The sequence below is a fragment of the Populus euphratica genome, unplaced genomic scaffold (genome assembly GCF_000495115.2).
Source record: "Populus euphratica unplaced genomic scaffold, PopEup_1.0 scaffold426.1, whole genome shotgun sequence".
NCBI lineage: Eukaryota > Viridiplantae > Streptophyta > Magnoliopsida > Malpighiales > Salicaceae > Populus > Populus euphratica.
This window is the reverse complement of record NW_011500305.1, coordinates 191266-197805: the sequence shown is the minus strand read 5'-3', so window position 1 is coordinate 197805 and position 6540 is coordinate 191266. Positions and strand designations below refer to the sequence as shown.

Below are 6540 nucleotides of genomic sequence, written 5' to 3'. Positions count from 1 at the left end.
GTATTGTTTGCAAAATACATAATAAAAATCACCATGTCGTCAAGTGTTTACTTTGAATCGGAGCCATTATAGCTGTCAGATGCCTTTATCTTTCTCATACCTTACCACCCCATCCCTTAAACTTGATGGATCAAATTATCAATGCTGGCAGTCCCAATTTCTGCCCTTTCTAAACACTAATGATCTTCTAGAATTAGTTGTTGAAGGTTTTGACCATGAAACCAATGCTGATACGTCACCCAATCCATCTTATACAACGTGGTATAAGAAAGAACAAGATCCATTAGGTATTATATTATGATTTATCGTCTATATCTTGTTGGAATAGAGTATGGTTTAAACACATTCAAAAAAGTCTGTCCTGCTTTTAAGACTAGATTTTTTAATCACTCACAATCTCAAGATATGTCTGTCGCATGTATGCTGCGTCGCGGCAATCGTCCATCCTAAAAACATTTATATGTATAAGATATAGCCTATCTGATAAAATATAAAGAGACAATGAATTCTTGTCCCTTCTCAAGAAAAATATAGATTGAGAGTCGTCACCTACTGTTCTGGTCACTAGAAACTCTAACTGGTCTTAAAGATGGGGTACGGAGACTGCTTGTATAAAAGGAAAGTATTAGCACCTCAAATATACCCTATCAAAGATAAGTTGCATTATTTTATTATCTAATAAAATCTAAGATCTTGTTATGGTTTCTAATTATTAGTCTGCATACAGTTTAGGAAAAATCCTCTTATATAAGAAGATCTTTATCTTATCGGGTAAGAACCTAATTGTTCTATGTCATTAATAAAAAAATACCTTTTTAATATTAGGAATACGTTTTATGTATAAATTCGTAATCCCTGATACTAGAACAAATCAAAATAAAATTTTTATTGTTTTTAAAATTTTGGTCAATGTTCTCTTGACTTTAATAAACTGATTATTAAAGTCAAAATTCATGTTAAAACATTGTTTTTTGGTGTATGAAAAACACAATATGATTTTTTAGCTTTAAGACACTTGGTTGTATGCACAAAAATATTTTTTTCTTTTTTTCAATTTTTTTATTTTTGGAGGTTTTGACGAAAACTAGGTATTTTAATACCGGATTTTGTATTTTTATGATATAAAAATACTGCTCGATATTAATCAAAATGACATAAAAATTACGTGAAAAAATTGTAAAATTTCAAAAAAATATTTTTGAATTTTTTTTAATGGGCCAGTCAGGCCCAAATACATGGATTGTGCCGAACCTGACCCAACTAACAGCGCCCTTCACTGTTCATATGCTACATGAACAATGGAGGCTTGGCAGAATGAAATAGGAGAAAGAAGAAAGGGAGAAGGGTTGACTTGCGGTGGCTGCAACCATTGGCTGTGTTACTGGAGGCGATAGGCTACAATGTTGGTGGTGGCAATCGTGGTTCGTAGTGGCCGACAGTGCTATTTTTCTTCTCTCTCCTCTGTTTTACACTCTTTTCTGCTTCTTCCTTTTTCTTTCATTTTTTCCCCCCTATTCTGCTCTCTCTCTTCTCTTCTCCTCTATTATTTTCTCTTGTCCCTCTCGTTCTCTCTTCTTTTTTTTCATCTCCTTCCCTGTTTTAATAGGCAAAAATAGGGGAGGGAGACGTGGCTGGGGGGGGGGCCCGGGGGTTCCCGCCACTCCACCACCCCTTCAACACGTGAAAAGTAAGTTGTGTTGGTGTCTGTTTAAAGTCACCAGGGAGAGGGAAGTAGGTGAGAAACAAAGGAGAAAAGAAAATCTTCTTCCCTATTCTCTGCACGTCCAGGGGAAGAAGATGATGATGTCGTTCAAAACAGCATCGTTTCAGGTTTTTTTTTTTAATGAACAGTGTATGAAACAGAACCATTTTGGTCAAAACATGCTATTTCATTTAAAAGAAAAAGGCGGCAAAATATGTTAAAGTTCATTTTGATCCTTAATTTTTAATTTGTTCAATCAAGGTTGCCTTAAAATGACCAAGAAGAAAAAAATGTTTGTCGAGTGCATCTTCAAGCCCTTGATCACCCAAGGTAGTGTGTTTCCTAACCCAACCTCCTTTCAAGTGCTCCTTTGAGCCCTCATTTCTTTTTGAGTGGGCCTTCGAGCCTTTATTTTCTTTGAGCTCACATCTCCTAAAGAGTGCACCTTCAAGCCTTATCATGTCATCCCTTTTAGACTTTTTGTATCTTTTATGTCTTGGGAACGTCACCCATTATAATGAGATTACTTTTAAAAAATCCTTGTATTTTTCAACATCGGGAAGGTCACTCATTACAATGAGACCATTTAAAAAAAAATCATCGTATTTTTCACGTCTTGGGAAGGTCACCTATTACAATAAGATCATTTTTGAAAAATTCTTGTATTTTTCAACATCGGGCACGCCGCTTGGAATAATTAAGCTGCTTTTAAAAAATCCTCATATTTTTCACGTCTTAGGAAGATTACCCATTACAATGAGACCACTTTTGAAAAATCCTTATATTTTTTAACATCGAGTAGGCCGCCAGGAACAATTAGGTCACTTTTGAAAAATCCTCGTATTTTTTACATCTTGGGAAGGTCACCCATTACAATAAGATCACTTTTGAAAAAAATCCTTATATTTTTTAATATTGGGTAGGCCATTTAGAACAATTAGGCCACTTTTGAAAAAGCCTCGTATTTTTCATATCTTGGGAAGATCACCCATTACAATGAGACCACTTTTGAAAAATCCTAGTATTTTTCAACATTGGGTAGGCGCCTGGAACAATTAGGCTATTTTTGAAAAATCCTCGTATTTTTCACATTTTGGGAAGATCACCCATTACAATGAAACCACTTTTGAAAAATTCTTGTATTTTTCAACATTGGACAGGTCATCCATTACAATGATACCACTTTTAAAAAATATTTGTATTTTTCATATCCTTGGGCAGGTTACCTAGAATAATTAGACCATTTCAAACAAAAAAACAACATTTGTATAGTTTTCCACGATGACTAATTTATTAATTCAACATCTATCTGTGAAGAATGTCTATTAATCTACTATTTTCAAAGTTTTCAGGACTCTTAAAAAAGCAATTGTTCTTTTGTGTCTATTTTTTCTTTATAAATTTATTATGTAAAGTCAAAAGAAAATAAATTTTTCAATGACTTGGTTTCATAAACATTATAAAGAGGGAACAACAGTCATAACCCAATTTTTGAACAAATAATAAATGGGGTTAATAACATAAAATTTGAAGTTTAAGAATGAAATTATTAAATTTAAGAGCTAATTGGTCAATAATTGAAGAATTGATAAGTTTAAAAATTTAATTAAATTTTGGATTAGTTTAATTAATAAAATTAGGGGCTTAATTGAATAATTAATATGTTTATGACTTAATTAAACTTTGATTTAATTAATTAAAGAAATCAGGGATTTAATTGAAAACAATTTGAAGCTGATTAAAGGAAAAATTATAGAAAATTATAATCAAGGACTGTTGTGTAAATGGCATTTAACTGAGGATTCAATTGAAATTTATCCAAGGGCACAATTAAAAGAAAATTTTAATTATTAGGGATCCAATTGTTAGATTTCCAGAAGCAGGGGTCAAAGTGAAAATTCCATTTCTGCCGAAACGGCACCATTGCTGGGGAACATTTCGATTCAACAGGGAAGCTGGAAAATCAGCAGCAAAGCCGATCCAATCGTCACCACGTCCTCTGCCCACAGTCCCGTTTGTGGAGGGATAACAATCCTGCAAAGGCAGGACTGGTTTTGGGCGAGCTCTCTGGCCCTATAAAGGCAGAGAAGAACACAACAATGAAGGGAGAAGAAAACCAGAGAAAACGTGAAAAACAAAAACCAGAGAAATCGCAACCAAAGGAACCAGAGAAAAAACCCAGAAAACATACAAAAAAAAGAGCAAAAACAGGGGGCAGAACCGAAAAAAAAAACACAGAGAAAGACTGAAAAAAAGGAAGGCAGAACCAGCAAAAGGGGAGAAACCCAGAAACAGGAGAACGAAGACACTGGAAGCACGTACAGGGGAGCCAAGAACCAGAAAAAAAAAACCAGAACAATTCAGCAAACACAGGAGGAGATCATGAACCGAAACTAAACCGAGAACACAAGACGCAGGAGACTGACACAGGGACGATAAAACAGAAAAGACGAGAGAAGAAGAAACAGAGGGCAGGAAAGCAAAGGTAGAAGGAGGAATTCCATTTTCTAGCAACAAGGGTCTTCACTGATCTTCTCCCAAAACTCTAACACTCCAGCAGAGCAATCTTCGGCACGGTAAGCTTTCTCTTGCTTTTCATTCTTTTTGAATCTTGAGGGTATTTAGCACTGTGCGAAGGCAATTAATTACCTTCGCACTGTGCCCATGCACGCGTGAACAAGTTCACGCGTGCTTTATCCAGCCGGGTCACTGGCTTGGGCCAGTGACCGGGCGGGGCTGGCTGGGTCGAGCTCAGCCCCTATGGGTTAACTGGGTTAAACTATCGAACCAGGTTAATCCGTAAAGCTCAGGATACGTATTATGAAATTTTGATAATTAAATAGAAAGAAATTTAACATTAACAAACCATAGGGGCTGAGCTCGACCCAGCCAGCCCAAAAATAAAAATATAGACCCAGCCCAAAAATGTAAATAAAAATATAAAAAAATAAAAAATAAAAAATATAAATATAAATTTATTATTTTTATTCATTGACACTAGAGTCAGAATAAAAATACTAATTCAAATTTATTTAATTATATTTCATTTAATTATATAAAAATAAAAAATATGCATGTAAAAATAAAATAAAATAAAGTAAATTTATTGATTTATTCACTAATGTCAAATCCAGGAATAAAGATACTAATGTAAATTTATTTCATTTTATCATATTTTATTTTTATTTAGTTACATAAAAAATATGCATGCGTAAAAAATAAATTTATTTGATTTTTTTATTCACTGACGCCAGAATCGGGAATAAAAATAATGATTAAATTTTTTTTTATGTGATGCATATAAATATATTTATTTGATTTGTTTATTCACTGACACTAAAGTCAGGAATTAAAAAAAAAACTAATTTAAATCTTTCTTTCTTTTATAGCTATGTATTATTTACCAACAATAGAGTTGGAAATATTCATAGTTAAAAGATTCATTAGCTCCAGAATTAGGAATATTACACGCAAAAATCACTATAACATAAACCAACAAAACATTAGCAATTTATGAAAAAATCAGCAATGCAGCCTGTCTTAAGCAAGACGCTCAAGGGATGATAATATCTTTTTTTTTTTTGTGTAACCAATCTCACATCATAAAATATTTATTGACCAGTTAGGGTTTCTAATAACCATAATACTAGGTAGCAACTCCTTAAATAATACTATTTTCCATCAAAAAAATAAAATGCTAGAAAACTATTATTTTTCAAACTATTTTTTAAAATCATCTTGATGTGTGGGTGTGACATAAATTATATCTTTTATTTATTTATTTATACAGTACGCAGTCCATCCACAATTATTCATAAAAATGATGCACCTTATAAGTCCTTTTTCAATTCTCTCAGAAGTATTATTCATAAAAATGATGCACCTTATACTCAATCCAAAAATAATATTTATAATATTAATAATAACATTAAACTTGTATGATCTAAATTTAAGTGAGTTTGGCTGCAACACCAGACCTAATAGTCTTGGATATGGGTCTGGCTAAAAAATTTGAATTAATTGGGTTAACCCTTCAAACCAGGTTAACCCGTCAAACCTGAAATTCATGTCATGAAAGTTTGATAACTAAATAGAAAAAAAATTGATGGGTTAACTAGGTTAAACTGTTGAACCAGGTTAATCCATCAAGCCCGAGATACATATCATGAAAATTTGATAATTAAATAAAAAGAATTTAACATTAACCAACCAAACTAAACGAAAAAAATTAATTAAAAATAAAAAAAAAAAGCAAAAAAGAAAAATTCTAGGTTAACCCGTCAAATTCAGGATCTTTATCATGAAAGTTTGATAACTTAAAAAAAAATTAATATTAACAAACTAAATTTTATTAAAAGAAAACAACACAAATAAAAAAGAAAAAAAAACCTATAAAAGCATAAAAAACAAAAAAAATGAAAACAAAAAAAATGAAAAAAAAAAGACAACTCAAAATATTTTAGTATATGTTATTATTATTATATTATTATAAGTATAATTATAATATATAAGCATAGGCATGGGAAAACACACATTAACAAACCAAACTAAATGAAAATAATTAATTAAAAAGAAAAACAACAAAAAAAATTTCGAGTTAATCCATCATACCAAGTTAACCTATCAAACTCAGGATTCGTGTCATGAAAATTTGATAACTAAACAAAAACAATTTAATATTAACAAACTAAATTAAAAAAATTATTAAAAGAAAAAAACACAGAAAAAAAAGCAAAAAAAAAACACCAATAAAGACATAAAAATAATAATAAAAAAAAAAGACAGCTCAAAGTATTTTAGTTTATATTATTATTATAAGTATAATTATAATATATAAG

General features: G+C 31.4%; 2 protein-coding genes across 3 annotated transcripts in view; both read left to right on the top strand.

The window, feature by feature from the left end:
* Positions 1-6540, top strand: part of LOC105113427 (major allergen Pru ar 1-like) — a 17649-nt gene that overhangs the window by 5052 nt on the left and 6057 nt on the right. The gene's annotated exons all lie outside the window — the stretch shown is intronic.
* LOC105113429 (major allergen Pru ar 1-like) overlaps positions 1-6540 on the top strand; it is a 16595-nt gene that overhangs the window by 5045 nt on the left and 5010 nt on the right. The gene's annotated exons all lie outside the window — the stretch shown is intronic.